Source organism: Castanea sativa, chromosome 9, assembly GCF_040712315.1.
Source record: "Castanea sativa cultivar Marrone di Chiusa Pesio chromosome 9, ASM4071231v1".
Taxonomy (NCBI): Eukaryota; Viridiplantae; Streptophyta; class Magnoliopsida; order Fagales; family Fagaceae; genus Castanea; species Castanea sativa.
In genome coordinates, this window is record NC_134021.1 from 20,157,311 (window position 1) to 20,176,559 (window position 19,249).

Here is a 19,249-nt window from a genome sequence, read left to right on the forward strand (position 1 = left end):
GCGGACATCATAGGTTGAAATTCTTTATAAAAAAAATTAAAACAACACCTAAAATATAGGGTTTAAAATGTCATTCACCGTTTCTTTTAATGACATGAACAAAAATCTTTTATCTCGCTCTTAGTGATCCATTTTATACTTCACTAACTCCCAAATGTCTTCTTTTTTTTTTTTTTCTATTTTAAACTTTAATTATTTCATAAAGAGAAAAAATATGTAGCAAGCTATGAGTGATAGAGTATAAAAGGGAACACTCAAAATAGAACATTTTCATTGTAATGACATTAAGCTAATAAGCTAGTAAAGGGATTGGGGCCTAACCTAAATGGAACACTCACTACGCTAGTGAGCCTAACCCATCAATATAAGCTAACAATTACAGGTTTGTGTTTGGCATTAATATTGGGTAGTCAGACAACAAACTTGAACATAAATATGATCAATTACCTACAATTACTCCTTGTTTTAATTATCAGTATCTCTCTACAATAACTCCTTGTTTTAATTATCAATCTCTCTCTCTCTAACACACACACAAAGCCAAGCCTTAGTGTCAAGTGTGTTTAATAATGAGTCAAGCTAATAAAAAAATGTTTATGAACAAACCCAATATAAACAAAATTAAGTGAAAGACTCATTTAAGGCTCAATAAAAGGTATGATATGAGCTTGAATAATAAGGCCAAAATGATTTTCAAAGTGGGGGCTGATCCCCGTTTATAGAGGGAACTTGAGATTTGAGGAATGTCTAGGCTCATTTTCAATTCACGTATGAAGTGACTTCTAGTAACACTAAGTTTTTTTTGTTGGAAAACTTTTTGTAAAGATAGCTTTCCACATTTTTCAGTGTTTGGTAGCACAAAAAAAACTGGTCAATGAAAAACTATCTTTAGTCAATGGAAAATCCTAATAAAAATAAGACTTGTTTTTTATAGCTTGCTTTCCAAAAAAAAAATTTTGGAAAACAATCTCTCTCTCAGAGTACGCTCTCTCACTATCACTCTTTCTCTTTTCCCTTTTCTTTTTCTTTCTATACACTCTCACTGTTATTCACTCTGGTCTCTTCTCTTCCATAGATCTCTCTCCCTCACTCTCTCTCCATATTTCTCTTCCCCTTTATAACACAGTTCTTTGAGTAGATTTTTTTCTCTCATTGCTCAGTAATTATTTCATTCCTCTCTACCAACTTGCAAAAGAGAACATATTTGCAATGGTAATTATTCATTCCTCTCTACCAAAATCCCAATTCTTTGCTTTGAATTTCAAACTTGATTTTATTTTTTTTCTCTAAGAAACTGTTGGTTTGATGGATTCCATGTATAAGTTTTTTTTGCACATAAAAGTGCTAAAAAAAGAAAAAAAAATAAAAAAGAAAAAAGAAGAAAGAAAAAATGAATGAAGTAAAAGACGAAAATTTTAAACATAGTGTCTATATGGCTCTAAATTGCTTTTACATAGGATAATCTTTTTTGTTGATAGATACATTATGCAGATACTATGTAGTGATAATATATTATGTAGATACATTATATAAATACATAATTTTGAGTAATATTAAAGACTTTTGGTTGACCATATTAGACAATTAGTGTATTAGCAAAAAGAGTAGACAATTAGTGTATTAGCAAAAAGAGTAGACAATGAAAAGTTATTGTTATTTTGTACTTATTAAAGATGTATTCCCCTGTCAATTTTATGTATATAGACAAATGGTTGATATATATATGTATGTATGTATGTGTGTGTGTGTGTGTGTGTGTGTGTGGACGTTCCTGTCCATATATATGAGCAAGATGAGTGGTAAAGATCCTGAAAATTTGACAACTAATTTTTATTATATCTATTGTCAAAATTTTAGTATGAAAACTAAATTCATTCTTATTTTTTTTTTTTAATATTGATTACATTAGTTAGTTTACATAATACGCATGTTTTAAATTACACAAGAAATATAAAAAATAAAAATAAAAATTTGCATACCAAACACCAGAAAACATTCTCAAGCTCATTTTCAAGGTCGTTACCAAACACTGGAAAATGATATAGTTTTTTAGAAAATGCTCTTTGAAAAATGAACCATTTTTCAGAAAACGTTGATGCTAAAGCAAACAGAGCATAAATCTCCTATCTATTGTTGGTAACACTTGAAATTGAATTCTCCGTGATGCTTGCAAAATTAATGAAAGGTGTTCAATGTCTTGTAGGTGAAGAATTGTATTTGATATAAGGACAAAATCACATTGCTTACAAGACAATTGTTAAGTTCTTGGCCAATCAAGAAGAGTTTACAGGGAAAACAATTACTTTGAGGGTAACTAACCTCCTAAGTTGAGAGAATTGGGGAAGGGGGGAGAGAGAAAGTTGAAGAGAAAGAGCAATTGGATTAACTTTTCTGCTTGATTCTTATTAAAATGCTCATCGAGTCTTATATACAAGAATGACTCTATTTTCCCTCCAAAGCTGCCAAGCTCAACAACTAACAAACCTAACATACAATGCAATACACCAAGTGCAATATACCAATTATCCATACATTTGTCCATAGATCAGTGACTATTACACTTAGAATTATCAATACAACCGTGACTATGATACTTGGACTCCTAACAACTACCCCCTCCATTAGAACATCTTGCCCAAAAGATAAGGGAACTGCTGCTGAAGTGTCAAACGATCCTCCCAGGTAGCAACCTCAAAGGAACACCCTTGTCATTGAACCAAAAGCTGAGTAATAGTCCTCATGCACAACTAGCGTGCCCTGGTTTGCAGAATTGCCATAGGTTCAGGGGCATGAACACCCTAGGAGTTGACAAAAGGCAAAAGAGCAAGGGGCACAATTTTGTGACCTAACTTAGCCTTCAAGCAAGAAACATGAAACATCGGGTGAATAGAAGAACCAGCAGGAAGATCTAGCCTATAAGCAACCTCACCAACCCTTAATCTTGAAAGGGCCAAAGAACTGAGGAGAGAGTTTATGAGAGGCCATATAGGCCTCAAATTAGTGTTTATAAGGTTGGAGTCTCAAGTAAACCCAATCCCCAACCTGAAAAACTCTCTCAATTCTGTGTAAATCATACTTTTGCTTCATCTTGACCTAAGCATCTACCAAATTTTGTTTGAGCAAGGACAAAATTTGTTGCCTAGACTATAGCACAAAATCAACAACAGCTACTTGAGTTGTTCCTGGAATGTAATCCAGTAGTGTAAGTGGAGCAGTACCATACAAAGCCTCAAATGGAGGAAGTTTGGTGGCAGTGTGGTAATTGATGTTGAACCAAAACTCAACCAAATACAACCAATCATACCACTCAAAGGGTGTATCAGCAGAGAAAGACTTGAGATAATGTTCCAAGCACTTATTGACAACCTCAGTCTTTCCATCAGTTTAAGGATGGTAGGCAGAAGACATTACCAACTAAACACCTTGAAGCTTCATCAATTCAACCTAAAACTTGGCAGTAAACATAGGATCCCTATTAGAAATCAAAGAAGTAGGCATGCCATGGAGTTTCAAGATGATGTTCTGAGCAAAGAGATGAGCAACCTTAGCTGTAGAATAAGGATGTGAAAGTCCAATGAAATGCACATACTTTGTAAGCCTGTCAACTATCACCATAATGACATCCATTCTCTAAGATTTAGGCAATCCATCTACAAAATCCATACTTACTACAGACCAAGGCTTATCAGGAATAGGCAAAGGTTGCAACAAACCAGCAAGATGACATGTTTAGTGCTTCATTTGTTGACATACTCCACACTCTTAATATGTGTCTTCAAATCAACTTTCATTCTCTGTCAGAAAAAATCTTGCCTTAGTTTATTATAAGACTTTAGAAACCCAACATGCCTCCCAAGGGACTATCATGCACCAAATGAAGTACTTTGGGTATTAGAACACAATTAGGCCACAGAAACACCCTCCTTTTGTAAAGAATTAGGTCATTATGCAGTGCAAAAGATCTAGGACAGACTGCAAGTCCTTGAGAATTTGCTAAGCTTCGAGAGAAGAAGCATAACTAGCCTTCAACTCCTCAATCCAAGAAGGGCAAGGGAAAGAAATCAAGCATAGGAAAGCTGAAGATGAAACCTAATCTACATCTCCCACAAGGTCATCATCCACCCTTCTAGAAAATGGCATCACTAACCCTATTCTTACAACCTTTCTTATACTTTACAATAAGCAAATAGCCTAAGAGCTTAGCCAAACACTTTTGCTAAGCTGGAGTAGCAATATGTTGTTCTAAGCTGTACTTCAGGCTCTATTGGTCAATTTTGATGACAAATGGCCTTCCCAATAAGTAAGGCCTCCACTTGTGCATAGCAGTAACCAAAGCTTATAATCTCTTCTCATAGATAGACAAATATAAACCCTTGCCGCTTAAGAGCTGACTACGGAAAGAAACTAGCCTTTGATCTTACATCAAAACAACTCATAAACCCACACCTAAAGCATCACATTCTATAGTAAAAGGCTTAAAAATTTTGGTAAGGCTAAGGCAGGTGGATGACACACTACAGCCTTGAGTTTCTGAAATGATTCCTCAACCTGAATGGACTACACAAAATCTTTTTTATTTAACAAGGCAGTTAAGGGAACAACTATCTGGCCATAGTGTTGGATGAGCTTCTTATAGTATCCAGTGAGGCCTAAAACTCCATGCAAGGCCTTAACATTCTTTGGAGAAGACTAGGCCTACATAGCAGAAATCTTCTTGGGGTCAGCACTCACGCCTTGACCAGAAATAATATGGTCAAGATACTCCACTTCAGAGATGCCAAAGACACATTTGTTCCTTTTGGCATATTGTTGATGCTGCAACACCAAGTTGAGAACAACTCTAAGACGCTGAAGGTGCAACTCCAAACTATTACTGAAAACCAAAATGTCATCAAAGAAAACTAACACAAAGTTCCTTAAGTATGGCCTAAAGATAGCATTCATCAAAGCTTGGAATGTATATGGGGCATTGGTCAAGCCAAATGGCATAACTAGGAATTCATAGTGTCCCTCATGTGTTCTAAAAGTAGTTTTGGAAATATCTTCATCCTTCATACGAATCTAGTGATAGCCAGATCTCAAATCCAGCTTAGAAAAAATACTAGAACTAGCTAATTCATAAAAAACTGGGGATTGGAAACTTATCTTTGATTGTAGCCTGATTTAGAGCTTTGTAGTCAATTCACATATGCCATGACCCATTAGCTTTCCTCACCAACAATACTTGAGAAGAAAAAGGGCCCTAACTATGCCTTATAAACCCAACCTCCAATAGGTCATTGACAATCTTCTTAATTTCAGTCTTCTGGAAGTGAAGGTACCTGTAGGGCCTCTAACACAGGTGCAATGCCCTCCTTTAGTATAATTTGGTGCTCATGACCTCTATAGGGGGTAAGCTAGTACGTGTTTCAAAAACAACAGCAAATTCAATTGATAACTCTTTTATTTCTGGAGCACATTGTGAAGAAGAAGAGCTAGTAGCAGCCAATGATACAATCTGCAACATAAGGCCCTTTCTTCATAGGTGGCCTAAAAAATTGAGTTCCCTCTTGAATGGTCAAACTAGTAGTTTGCAAACTCATTAATTTTACAATGAAATTGAGATGTTGGAACACCATAGACATTTCCAAGAAGTACCATTGGATTAGAACAAGGGTTCTGAGCCATTGAGTACCTAAGACCAATTCATAGTCACCCAATCCAATGCATTCAAGTCAACTACAAAAACCTGACCTTGCATAGCAACCTTGACATTAAAACGAACACGCTGTTTTCTAATGGAAGCACCATTAGCTACCTTCACCTTAAAAGCTACAGAAAAGTCTAAAGGTAATTGTAAAACAAAAACCATAGCAACATCCACACATTTATGAGTAGTTCCAATGTTAATCAAGATAATAAGCCAATATCCATTAATCTTTCCCTTAATTCTCATTGTACCAGGTGAGAGACTACCTAAAAGAGCATGAAGTGTGATCTTAGATACTACCATTTTAGGTTTAGACTTACTATTATCAGATTTATCCACATCTAATTGTAACAAAGTAGCCTCAGAATCATCAAGTTCCACCAATTGAACATTAGAACTAGATTCTTGAAAATGATAAAGACCTTCTAACAAGAAAAACTTAGCAGACTTACATTGATGACCAGGTTGAAACTTCTCATCACGGTTGAAACAAATGTCATTTCTTCTTCTTTCCTCTATCTGAGCAGGCGACAACCTCTGCAAGGGAAGCCTAAATTTGGATTCCAATTTCACCTCAAGCTGGGGACCCAAAATTGAAGGCTTAACATAGTCAATTGAAGACCTCTAACCTTTGTGGCTACAATTCAGGTACTCTTCTTGGATTTTTGCTAATCTAAAGGCTTCATTAAGGTTCTTGAGATTGAGCATCTTCACTGGTAACCTTACCTCATCCTTGAGACCATTAAGAAAACAACTCAATTTTTGGCTATCAGACAAACCCTTAATTCTGTTTGATAAGGCTTCAAATTGCCCATTGTAAACCACAACATTGGTTGTTTGCCTCAATCTTGTGAGTGATTTCATAGGATCCTCATATGCAATATTCCTAAACCTTGTCAGCAATGCTTCCAGAAATCCTTCCCAAGTTGCAAACACCCCATTTTCATCACTATCCTGAAACCATACAAGGGAATCTCCATCCATGTGCAAAGAAGCCATTAACAACCTCTCATTGAATGGGGTTTGGTAGAAACTGAAATATTGATTGGCTTTGTATACCCAAGAAGCAGGATAATCTCTATTGAATTGAGGGAAATCAGGTCTCACACTCTTTAACAAATTCGAAAGAGGTAGAGAAATAGCTTCTGATACAAGGGATTTTGGGGATTGAGATGAAGACCTTGGAGACATAACTTTTTGTTATCTCTGTTCTTCAGCTTTAGTGAGTTTCTGTAGAGCCAAACTAATGGCGTTCAATTTTTGAGTATTGGCATTCAATTGTTGAGTGTTAGCATTCAACTATTAGTTGATCTCTTGTAAAGAATGGGCATGGTGGTCTGTGGTAGTTTAAGAAGGGATAAGGATTCATTGATGTAAGAAGAGGATCTAGTTTCGGCCATGGTTGCAGGAAAGCAAGCTCTGTTCCAATTGTTAAGTTCTTGGCCAATCAAGAATAGCTTAGAGAAAACAGTTACTTCAAGGGTAACTAAACTCCTGAGTTGAGAGAATTGGGGAAGGGGAGAGAGAGAGAGAGTTGAAGAGAGAGAGAGAGAAATTGGATTAAATTTTCTGTTTCATTCTTATTAAAATGCTAATCGAGTCTTATACAAGATTGACCCTATTTTCCCTCCAAAACTGCCAAGCTAACTAACTTCCAAACTAACATTCCAGCACAACAACTAACAAACTTAACATATAATGCAATACACCAGGTGCAATACACCAATTATCCATACATTTGTCCATATATCAATGACTATTACACTTAGAATTATCAATACAACTGTGACTATGATACTTGGACTCCTAACAACATTGTACATAAAAAAAATGGTTAATTTCATCCTGCCCCCTAACTAAGTGGTACACTTCAGTCCCTCTTTCCCTTCAACTATAAAACCAACCAAGATCCCTCTAGAAGTATTGAAAATTAGCAAGTTAGCCCTTGCCATTATCAAATTTTGTTACATTCAATTTGATAATAGCATGGGGAAATTTACTAATTTCCAATACTTAAAGCAGGACATTGCCCAATTTTAAAGTTTAGGATAAGGGAGGGGGGGGGGGAATTGAAGTGTACCCCATAGTTAATTAACAAAAAATTGTTTTTATAAATCTGTGCATTGTTTATATTAATTTGCCCATTAAATCCTTCATAAACACTAAAATAATAGTTTGTCTATATAACATGAAGCCTAGATTCTTAATCTAAAGAGAAAGAATAATAAGAAAATATGAGGATCTTCATCTCAATTCTTGAAGAGGAAGAATAATAAACAAAAGTATGACAACAATCCTTAAAATCATCATTTCCAATGAAATTTTTTTTAAAAAAATTACAATTTATATAACATTCTCAATTCATAGCCAAATTACACTAGCAAATCCCACTAGTTAAGAAATTAAATAAATCAAATCCCTCAAAAAATCCAAGCACCTCTACAACGCAACTATACCTATCTTCAAAACCTAATTATTCAACCCTTTCAATGAATCCCAGTGGTGTACATTTAAAAAAATATATATATATATATATATAGAATCCTTGGAAACACACATTTTGATCTTCACTCTTTTGTATCCTCTTTCTCCAAGCTCTCCTCCTTCAAAACTGGCAATAGCATCTATGGCCTCTTCTGGTCTGATCGCATAACATCCTCTATCCCCTCCCCAAAACATTGGTCATGACTTGGACTTACCAAATATCCCCTGCTTAACTATTGGTTTACTTCAACCCCCCCCCCCCCCAACAAACACTATATTGGCACTTAATAAAAAGAATAGTTTTTTTTTTTTTCTAGGTAGTTTTAACCTGATGATGCCAAAAATCACCAGTAAGTTGCAAGCACTCCTCACACCAAAGCAACACTTGCAAAAAAAGAAAAGAAAAGAGAGGACCTAAAAGAGAGCACCGGTGTGGTGCCGGCCAAAAACCCTCCGAAGGTCAAGTTAGAGTCTTATTTTTCAACCCTAGAGTGCCTGAGTTGAGATAATTGTGTGTACCTTGATGCTAGGGTTTCTGGGGTATTTATATTGGCGTAGAATTTCCTTTCATTTTAGGATTCTGCTTCCTTCTTGAGCTCTTTTCCATATAGGAGTCTTCTTATTATGGTCAAACATGTAACGCAAGAACTCCAGGTGTACACGCTTGCATGGAGATAAAGCAAAGCCAAGTCAAACACATCGTGTGACAAACAACTAAGGATTCATAATCAATCAATTATCGGACGGATATTCAATGATCAGCACCGTCCTATACGCATTCCCACGATATTAATCCGTCTACTTCCCCTCCGTCCACCTAAGACGGAGGAAAGATCCGTCTCATGTTTTTCATCCTCTTCAGTTGCCCCCTTCACTCCTTGGATCCATCTTTCTATACTAGACGGATTCATGGAGTGACGCATATGTCAATTTTTTGAGATAGGACGGATTTGACATATGAAGGACACGTGGCCCTTATTGATTAGTTGTTCCCCTGAAACAAGGCGTCCCCTCGTATTCTGTGCCCTTTGCTCTATAAAAGCCTGCCTTTTCTTCCTTCATTTTTCTCTTCCTATAAAAAATTTGCAATCAGAGCGCCACCGTCATCCCTATCGTGCATTCTTGTCGTCCCTCTACTTTATCCGTCATTTCGTATTCGCTCAACTCGATCCGGTATGTACTCCTAACCTTTCTTCCGTCTATCTCTTTATTTTATTATTTTATATATATGTACTTTCTTTAGATTCATCAGTGTCTTAGGTTATACCGTCATAAATGTAGGTAATGTCTAGTGCGTCAAGTAATCAATCGTTTGTCCGCGACAAGGCGGGCTACGATGAGAGATTCCCGTCAGGTCCAAGAGATCCTGACACTTCAAGTGAAGAAAGGAATCCGTCCAGTACCTCTTCTTCCCTAGATGATGAAGGTCTGGAGGTGGAGAGTTCAGAGTCGTCAAGTAGTAGCTTAGATGGTGTGGATCCCCCCGTTCAATCAGTGATTGGTCTGGACGGTCTTAGAGAGTTCGTTATGTTACCCCTCTGGACAGTGAATGATTTTAGGTCTTCAATCACTGAGTCCCATCTCAAAACGCTTAGAGCCAAGTATCAAATACCCGATAACATCCGTCTGCGTCTCCCCCACAAGTCCGAGAAATGTTACTACAAGGGGGTCGACGGTGCTGGAATCTGTGAGCAAGCTATGAAGGCAGGGCTCAGATTCCCTTTGAGTTCCCTCCACCGTCGTCTACTTCAATACCTTGGCCTATTCGTCACTCAGATCTCCCCAAACGCCTGGAGAGTATTCATAGGCGTAAAGGTTTTATATGGGGCCATGTCCGACGGAGCCCGAAGATTGACGGTGGAAGAATTCTTCCACTGTTACCGTCCGACAGAGATCGTCAAGTCAAAAGGAATGTACAGTTTTGTAGCTAGGAGCCGGTTGTTGAGGCTAGTCAGTGATACACCGGACTCCAATAGGGACTGGAAGAGTAGATATTTCTTTTTAGAAGGGGATGAATGGATGTGTCGTCCAAGAGATGACACGTATATGCCTGTCGACACTACATGGGGCATAATGCCTCTGTCGGGTATGCTATTGCTTTGGTTTCCGTCTAATTGAATCTTGAAAGTTATTTCATTTTTTCAAAGTTATTTCATTTTTTCAAAGTCTAATCGTCTTTTTTGCAGCTCGGGATCGTCCACAAGTTACCTTAGAGCAGTGGAGTTTCCTGGAGAGAATTTTCAACAAGACGAAGCTTCAAGAGAGGACGTGGGCACAACTCATCACTCTTGATACCCTCCATTGGTATTGTGACGATCCTGAACCTTCATCTGTCGCCCGTCGCTACGACAGCAGAGTACGCAAACGTAAGTCCGTCGTAACTATATCCGTCTTCTTTTATCGTTTTTATTTTCTACTCTTGCCTTTCCTCACATCCGTCTTTGATTTGCAGAGATGGACGCTACCAAGAGAAGAGCCTTCATCAAACAACAAGCGGCGAAGAAAAAACAAGAGGCTGGTCAAGCTAAGGCGACGATTCCATCTCTTCCGTCAAAACGGAATCAGCCAGAGAAGGTGGACCGTCAGCCTAAGAAGCAGAAGACCACTCCAGAGCCCGTCGTAGCATTGGAGGCCGAGAAGCCACCCGTCAAGCATGGCAAGGGTAAGGGCTTGATGAAGGGCCCAATTCCCACTGAGGAGAAACCACCCGTTCTCTTCCGAGAAGACTCAAGTTACGCCCTGGAGAAACTTTCGTCCATCCTGACGGCTGACGACTATGAGGACCTCGGCAACCATGCGACGGAGGCGATGGGAGAGACGGGCCTCCTTAATATTGCGCAGGTACTTTCGAACCCGTCCTCTAGCTTTGCAATCTTCCTTATCATCCGTCATTTACATAGTATTCTGTTTTGTTTTCAGGCCATGCTGATGATGAAAGGGCTAATGGGCCGTTGTCTCAATCACGAGACAATTATGGACCGTCTTAGGAAGAAGAATAAGACGATGGAGGATGAGCTTCACGACCTGAAGACCTGGAAGATCAATATGGACAGAAAGCTTAAGTGCTCGAAGCAGGTTAGAGGTGAGCTGGAGAGGAAGAATGAGCAGCTGCACCAAATTTTAAAAGACAAGGAAAAGGAGCTGACGGACACGAAGACCCAACTCCGCGATGCAAAAGAAGTTGCCGTCCAGGAGTATCGCGACTCCGACCTTCTTCTGGTAAATCTTGGGAGTTCATTCGCTGACGGATTCGACGATGCCATCCGTCAGGTCAAGTCGTCGTATCCTGACCTAGACGTCTCTCATGTCTCCATTGATGCTCAAGGGAAAACACTTGCGCAGTCCATCCTTTCAGATAGTTCAGACGATGTGCTTGTCGTCACTGCTCCAGCTGACGAAGGTCAAACTCTCCCTCCAATTCAACCAGATGACAATTAGAGGAATGAAAATACATCCCCAAAGCATTAGTAACGGCCTTTTTTTTTTTTTTTTTTATCACGGTCAAAACTTTAACCGTTGTAATTTATTTTGTTGAACCGTCGTATTTTAATTGTTAACATTTCATTTTATGAAATTTTACTTAGCTTATCTTGTTAAATCGTCGTATTTTGTGAACTTCGTTCCGTCGTATATTATGTGATAATATGATAACAATCCTTGTAGGTTGATCCATCCATTATGTGGATAATTTTTATCCATTTGGGTGGTCTGTTCACAATACGGATTTAAAGATCCCTTCATAATGTGGATGACTCGTCCACAATGTGGATAATTTTACTTTTGTCCATTTTGAATGACCCGTCCATTACATGGACTTAGTAGGGGTCCGTCCACTATGTGGATTTAGTTAATGTTCGTCCACTATGTGGACTTAGTAGATTTCTTACCCATTTTTGGATAATCCCGTCCTTTGTCTGGGTTTAGTAGTCGACCCGTCCACTTTATGGACTTTGTAGGTCTTCATCCTGTTGGATGATCCGTCCACTTTATGGACTTGGTAGGTCTTCATCCTTTAAGATGATCCGTCCACTTTATGGACTTTGTAGGTCTTCATCCTGTTGGATGATCCGTCCACTTTGTGGACTTGGTAGGTCTTCATCCTTTAGGATGATCCGTCCACTTTGTGGACTTAGTAGGTCTTCATCCTGTTGGATGATCCGTCCACTTTGTGGACTTGGTAGGTCTTCATCCTTTAGGATGATCCGTCCACTTTGTGAACTTAGGTCGTCATCCTTTTGGATGATCCGTCCACTTTGTGGACTTCGTAGGTCTTCATCCTGTTAGATGATCCGTCCACTTTGTGGAATTTGGTCGTCATCCTTTTGGATGATCCGTCCACTTTGTGAACTTTAGTCGTCATCCTTTTGGATGATCTGTCCACTTTGTGGACTTTTGGTAAATTTTGAGCACCATACACTTCATATGTTCTGAATAAAAACTCTTTTCATAATGTCAGGTCGGTAGACCATATATTGTTCATGGAAAAGAAAAGTTAAGTTCTAATAATTAAAAACTACAACTGTTTAAAAATGAACTGGAAATATGGGAAATAAAGAGGTGGGTGTCTTATGCCCTGCTGCACTACTGGTAGTACTTCTTCAGGTGCTCTGTGTTCCACAGATGGCTTAGTTTCCTTCCGTCTAACGTCTCCAAATAATACGTTCCTTTCCTATGCCATGAGATGATTTTGTACGGCCCTTCCCAGTTAGGACCCTATTTTCCTTAGGAGGCATCTTTTGTAGCGCCGAGTATTTTTCGTAATACCAAGTCTCCTACCTGGAAGTCCCTGTGATTGACCTTGGAGTTGTAATGTTTTGCCATCATGTCCTGGTATCGCGCCTGTCTTTGTGTAGCTGCTGCCCTGACCTCGTCTATAAGGTCAAGTTCTAAATGCAATGCTTCGTTATTCTTGCTCTCGTCGTAGCATTCCACATGGTAGCTCGCTAATCCAACCTCTACCTGTATGAGGGCATCAGTACCATACGCCAATCGAAACGGTGTCTCTCCCGTTGGTGTTCTCGCCGTTGTCCTGTATGCCCATAAAACGCTTGGCAGTTCGTCCGGCCAGATCCCCTTTGCCTCCTCGAGCCGGGTCTTGATAATCTTCAACAAGGACCGGTTCGTGACTTCAACTTGTCCGTTGGCCTGTGGGTGGGCAGGGGACAAGTAGTGATTTTTGATTCCCAGCTGAGAACAAAAGTCCCTGAACGCGTCATTGTCGAATTGCTTCCCGTTGTCTGAAACGAGCACCCTTGGAATTCCGTATCTGTAAATAATACTTCTCCACACAAAGCTACGGATGTTTTTCTCTGTGATAGTAGCCAGAGCTTCTGTTTCCACCCATTTGGTGAAGTAGTCAATACCAACCACCAAAAACTTCAGCTGCCTTACCGCTGTAGGGAATGGACCCATTATATCCAACCTCCATTGTGCGAACGGCCATGGAGCCGTCATAGGGGTGAGTTCTTCCGTTGGTTGCCTAATGAGATTGCCAAATCGTTGACACTTGTCGCAAGCTCTAACGTATGTATGGGCATCCTTTTGCATTGTTGGCCAGCAGTATCCGGCTCGGAGTAGCTTATGCACTAGAGACCTTGATCTAGAATGGTTTCCGCAAACCCCTTCATGGATCTCTCTCATCACGTAGTCTGCTTCTGCGCGGCCGAGGCATCTTAGATATGGTTGGGAGAATCCTCGTTTGTATAGGACGTTTTTGATTAAGACGAAACGGGCTGCTGTAACCTTCAACTTCCTCGCGTTCTCTTTGTTATCAGGCAGCTTACCCTCCTTGAGATACGCCATAATTGAAGCCATCCAAAAATCTTCATTGCTTACCGCCTGCATGTTGATGTCATCTAATAATGATGAAAGTTGGACAAAGGACAATACCTGTTCCGGGACGATCATTGGTTCGGCCGAAGCTGCCTTTGCAAGTCGGTCCGCTTCCTGGTTCTCCTCTCTTGGGATTTGAATCATCATAAATTGGAGGTCACTCGTTCGACCCTTCACTTCCCCAAGGTACCTTTTCATCCTCTCATTCTTGCAATCATAGCTCCTATTAACTTGACTAGTCACGATTTGTGAATCGGAGTAGACGACCGCCTTCTTTGCTCCTACCGCTATTGCGAGTTCTAGTCCCGCAACAAGGGCCTCGTATTCTGCTTCGTTATTAGTAGTAGGAAAGTCCAGCACTCGCGTTCTTAAGCCCGAAAGGGCCCACGTCCTTCCGGGGTGTGGAGTACGACTCCAGCACCCGCAGCGTGCTTATTGGAAGATCCATCCGTGTGAATTCTCCAAGTGGGCGTCTCTTCTGCCCCCTGCTCATCTGCGGTAGTGAATTCAGTAACGAAGTCCGCCAATATCTGTCCTTTCACTGCCGTCCGTGGCTAATACTGGATATCGAATTCACTTAGCTCGATTGCCCATAGAGCCATCCGTCCAGCCGATTCGGGATTGCTCATTGCTCTTCGTAGGGGTCTATCTGTCAGGACGTTTATGGTGTGCACTTGAAAATATGGCTTGAGTTTTCGGGCTGCAGTCACAAGAGCAAATGCGAGTTTTTCCATTGGTGAGTATCTTTCTTCTACTCTTCTTAATGCCCGGCTTATGAAGTACACGGGCTTCTGCACCTTTCCTTATTCTCTGATCACAGCTGCACTAATCGCTTCCAAGGAGACAGCGAGGTACAGGAACAATTCTTCCCTTGGCATAGATGGGCTAAGCAACGGCGGAGCGGAGAGATATGTCTTCAACTTTTCGAATGCCTTTTAACACTCGTCCGTCCACTCGAAAGATTTCTTTAGCGTTTGGAAGAATGGGAGGCATTTGTCCATTGCTCTTGATACGAACCTGTTTAAAGCCGCTATCTTTCCGGTCAAGCTTTGCACTTCTTTCACCGTCCTAGGAGGAAAAAGCTCTATAATCGCCTTTACCTTCTCTGGGTTGACTTCGATGCCCCTCTGGGACACCATAAATCCCAAGAATTTTCCTGCAGTTACTCCGAACGCGCATTTGCTCGGATTCAGCTTCATTTTGTATGTTCGAAGAGTATTAAAAGTCTCCTGGAGGTCTTTCAGATGATCAAACATCTTTACGCTTTTTACCAACATATCGTCCACGTAAACCTGCACATTTCTGCCAATTTGGTGCGCGAACATTTTGTTCATCAGTCTCTGATACGTGGCTCCCGCGTTCTTAAGCCCGAAAGGCATTACCTTGTAGTAAAAAAGTCCCTGGCTCGTCACAAATGAGGTTTTTTCCTGATCAGACTTATCCAATTTGATCTGATTGTAACCGAAGAAAGCATCCATGAAGCTCAAAAGTTCATGTCTTGCGTGGAGTCTACAAGGTTGTCAATGCGTGGGAGTGGGTAGCTATCCTTGGGGCAAGCTCTATTCAAATCCGTGAAGTCAACGCACATCCTCCACTTCCCATTGGACTTCTTGACCATTACTACATTCGCCAACCAATCAGGGTAGTACACCCCGTGTATGAAGTCCGCTTCTTGTAGCTTCTGCACCTCCTCCGCTATGGCTCGATCTCGTTCTGGGGCAAAAACCCGCTTTTTCTGTCGGACCGGAGAGAAGGAAGGTGATACGTTCAACCTGTGAACTATGACTGTTGGATCTATTCCCAGCATGTCCTCGTGACTCCATGCAAAAACATCTTGATTTTTTTGGAGGAATAATACGAGCGCTTGTCGGATTGTTTGGTCGGCGAGGGTGCCGATTCTGGTTGTTCGGTCGGGCCTAGAATCATCTAGTTGAACTTCCAACTCTTCTATTGGTTCCGTCGTTGTTCTCTGTTCCTCGATATTCATTGCTTGTAGGTGATCATCCATTTCCATCATGGCGACGTACCATTCCCGTGTAGCCACCTGATTTCCCCACAGTTTTCCAACTCCATTTCGGTAGGGAATTTGATCATTAGATGGTAGGTAGAGGTTACAGCCTTCCATGCATTGAGAGTGGGCCATCCGAGGATGGCGTTATACGCTGAAGAGCAATCAACCACGAGAAAAGAAACATCCTTGGTTATCTGCTGCGAGTAATCTCCAACCGTCACAGACAACGTAACAACGCCTAAAGGATAGACCCTTGTTCCTCCGAAGCCAACAAGGGGTGCGTTCGTTGGGACCAGTCATTCTTTGGCGATCCCCATTTACTGGAATGCAGGGTAATAGAGGATATCTGTAAAGCTCCCACTGTCCACCAAAACTCGATGCATGTTGTAGTCCCCTGCTCGTATGCTGACCACAAGCGAGTCATCATGTGGGTGGTGAAGGCATCGCGCATCTTCTTCTGTAAACTCGATGTTGGGGCTATCTTGTCGTGTCGCTTTTGGTGAAGCACCTGTCGACTGGACGCTTTGAATCGTCCGTAAGTAGGTTTTTCGGGCCTTTTTGGATGACCCTGCAGAAGTATTGCCCCCTACAATCATCCGTATATCTCCTACGAGTGGCCTGGGACGCTCATTTTTTCGTCTGGGATTCTGCTCCTGGGGTTGATCCATTCTCTCCTTCCTCATGAACCTCTGCAACCTTCCTTGCCTGATAAGGACCTCAATCTATTGCTTCAAGTCATAACAGTCCGTCGTATCGTGGCCATGATCGCGATGAAAACGACAGTATCTATCTATTGGCCTCTTGTTCGGATCTCCCTTCAACTTGCCCGAGAACGTCAAGGTTCCTTCATCTTTGATCTGCATTAATACTTGGTCAATTGGAGCTGTGAGGGGGGTGAAGCTTGTAAATCTTCCCGAAGGTGGTTTGGGTCGCCAGTCTTCTTGTCGGTCTCTAGTTCGTGCCATTTTTCGTCCATTGTCCGGTTTCGCATCTTCCTGTCTTTTCCTTTTTCTAGGCTTATAGTCCTCTCGAGCTAGCAAGGCATCTTCTGCGTTTATATACTTCGTCGCCCTGTAAAACACGTCGGACATAGTTTTTGGGTCATTCTTGCATAGAGAGAACAAGAACTTACCCTTTCGTAGCCCGTTTGTGAATGCTACCACAAGTATCTTGTCATCCGCCTCGTCTATCGAGAGGGCTTCCTTGTTAAAGCGGGTTATGTATGATCTTAATGTCTCGTCTTCTCGTTGCTTAATACTCAATATACACGTAGTAGACCTCTTATGCCGGTGACTTCCGATAAAGTGTGATACGAACTGTGCGCCTAATTCCTTAAAAGTGTCAATGGAATTGGGCGTCAGTCTACTGTACCAATCCCTCGTAAGCCCTTTCAAAGTGGTGAGAAAAGCCCTGCACATGCTTTCATCCGGTACACCCTGAAGATGCATTAGGGTTCTGAAAGATTCCAAGTGATCCAATGGATCCTTGGATCCGTCATAATTCTCCACATGAGGCATGTGAAACTTTGGAGGAAGGGCGCATGAATTTACGAGCGCTGTGAAAGGCGAATCCGTTCTATGGACTAGGTCGTCCAGGTCACTGGATACCTGTCCTCTAAGGGCATTCATCATCACATCCATACGTTCCCTCATCTCCTGCATTTCAGCAGCTATGTGAGTCGGCAAAGTGTCTGAGACAGATGGTCGGTTGGTTTCTTGCCGCTCCGGTCTAGTTGGAGTGTTGCTACCCTCAGGCCCTTCCACATTCCTTCCTTCCGGACTAGCACCCTCCTGGTCTTCCTCTGGTGCACTTTGGTGTGCATTCCTTTGTCGCAATTATTCTTCTAAATCATGATTCTGCTTGGTGAGGCGCTTAACCGCCGCTGCAAGCGTTTGGGCCTGCCTCTCTAGAGACGTGGCGTGCGGTTCGTCGCCTTGATTGTTGTTCGTTGCCATTGATCGAGTGAGTACCATGAAACTCTTTGTCTCAGGAATAGAGCAAAGGCTAAATACTCGATTTCTCGTTTCCCACAGACGGCGCCAACTGATGATGCCGAAAAATCACCAGTAAGTTGCAAGCACTCCTCACACCAAAGCAACACCTGCAAAAAAGAAAAAGAAAAGAGAGGACCTAAAAGAGAGCACCGGTGTGGTGCCAGCCAAAAACCCTCTGAAGGTCAAGTTAGAGTCTTATTTTTCAACCCTAGAGTGTCAGAGTTGAGATAATTGTGCGTACCTTGATGCTAGGGTTTCTGGGGTATTTATATTGGCGTAGAATTTCCTTTCCTTTTAGGATTCTGCTTCCTTCTTGAGCTCTTTTCCATATAGGAGTCTTCTTATTATGGTCAAACGTGTAATGCAAGAACTCCAGGTGTACACGCTTGCGTGGAAATAAAGCAAAGCCAAGTCAAACACATCGTGTGACAAACACTTAAGGATTCATAATCAATCAATTATCGGACGGATATTTAATGATCGGCACCGTCCTATACGCATTCCCACGGTATTAATCCGTCTACTTCCCCTCCGTCCACCTAAGACGGAGGAAAGATCCGTCTCATGTTTTTCATTCTCTTCATAACCTATGGCATCCGCTCTTGATAATAGCTCTTTATTATTAAACCAAGATATCAATCAGTCATAGGCTTTACCAGTTGAGTTAACTGGAAAAAAAAAAAAAAATCAAATTTGGTGAACCAAAATGAAAACATCACACTTAAGAGATTAAAGTAAAAACTCATAGATATGTAAGTTAATTTTAAATTAGTGATGATTCCGTAAAATCCACTTTGCTAATTTTAAATGGATAGATAGAGTCTTGGAATAGCAAAGAGTGGAGATTAAAATAAAATAATAATAATAAATAAATAAAACTGTCGAGATCCTAATCCTAATCTCTTTAATGATTAAAGAATATATTAAAGAAGAATATGTTTTTACTCAAGTGATGATTGAACTATATTTATAGCCTAGTGGCACTCCTGACCGTGGATCAAAAGGACATCAATCTGAACGGCCCTAATGGTGCCACACACCAAGCACTAGTAACGCCTGGTAGATTCTTAATCCAGCGTGAAACCTCATCGATTCGATTAAACAAAAGATAAATTTAAAACCTCACACACCCACAAGCCACACAAAGAACAAAAACAATAATAAACAACTAGAAAGTGACAACATTAGACCCACCACGTGTCGACCACTAAAGAAAACATCGAACGCAGAGGAAACTTC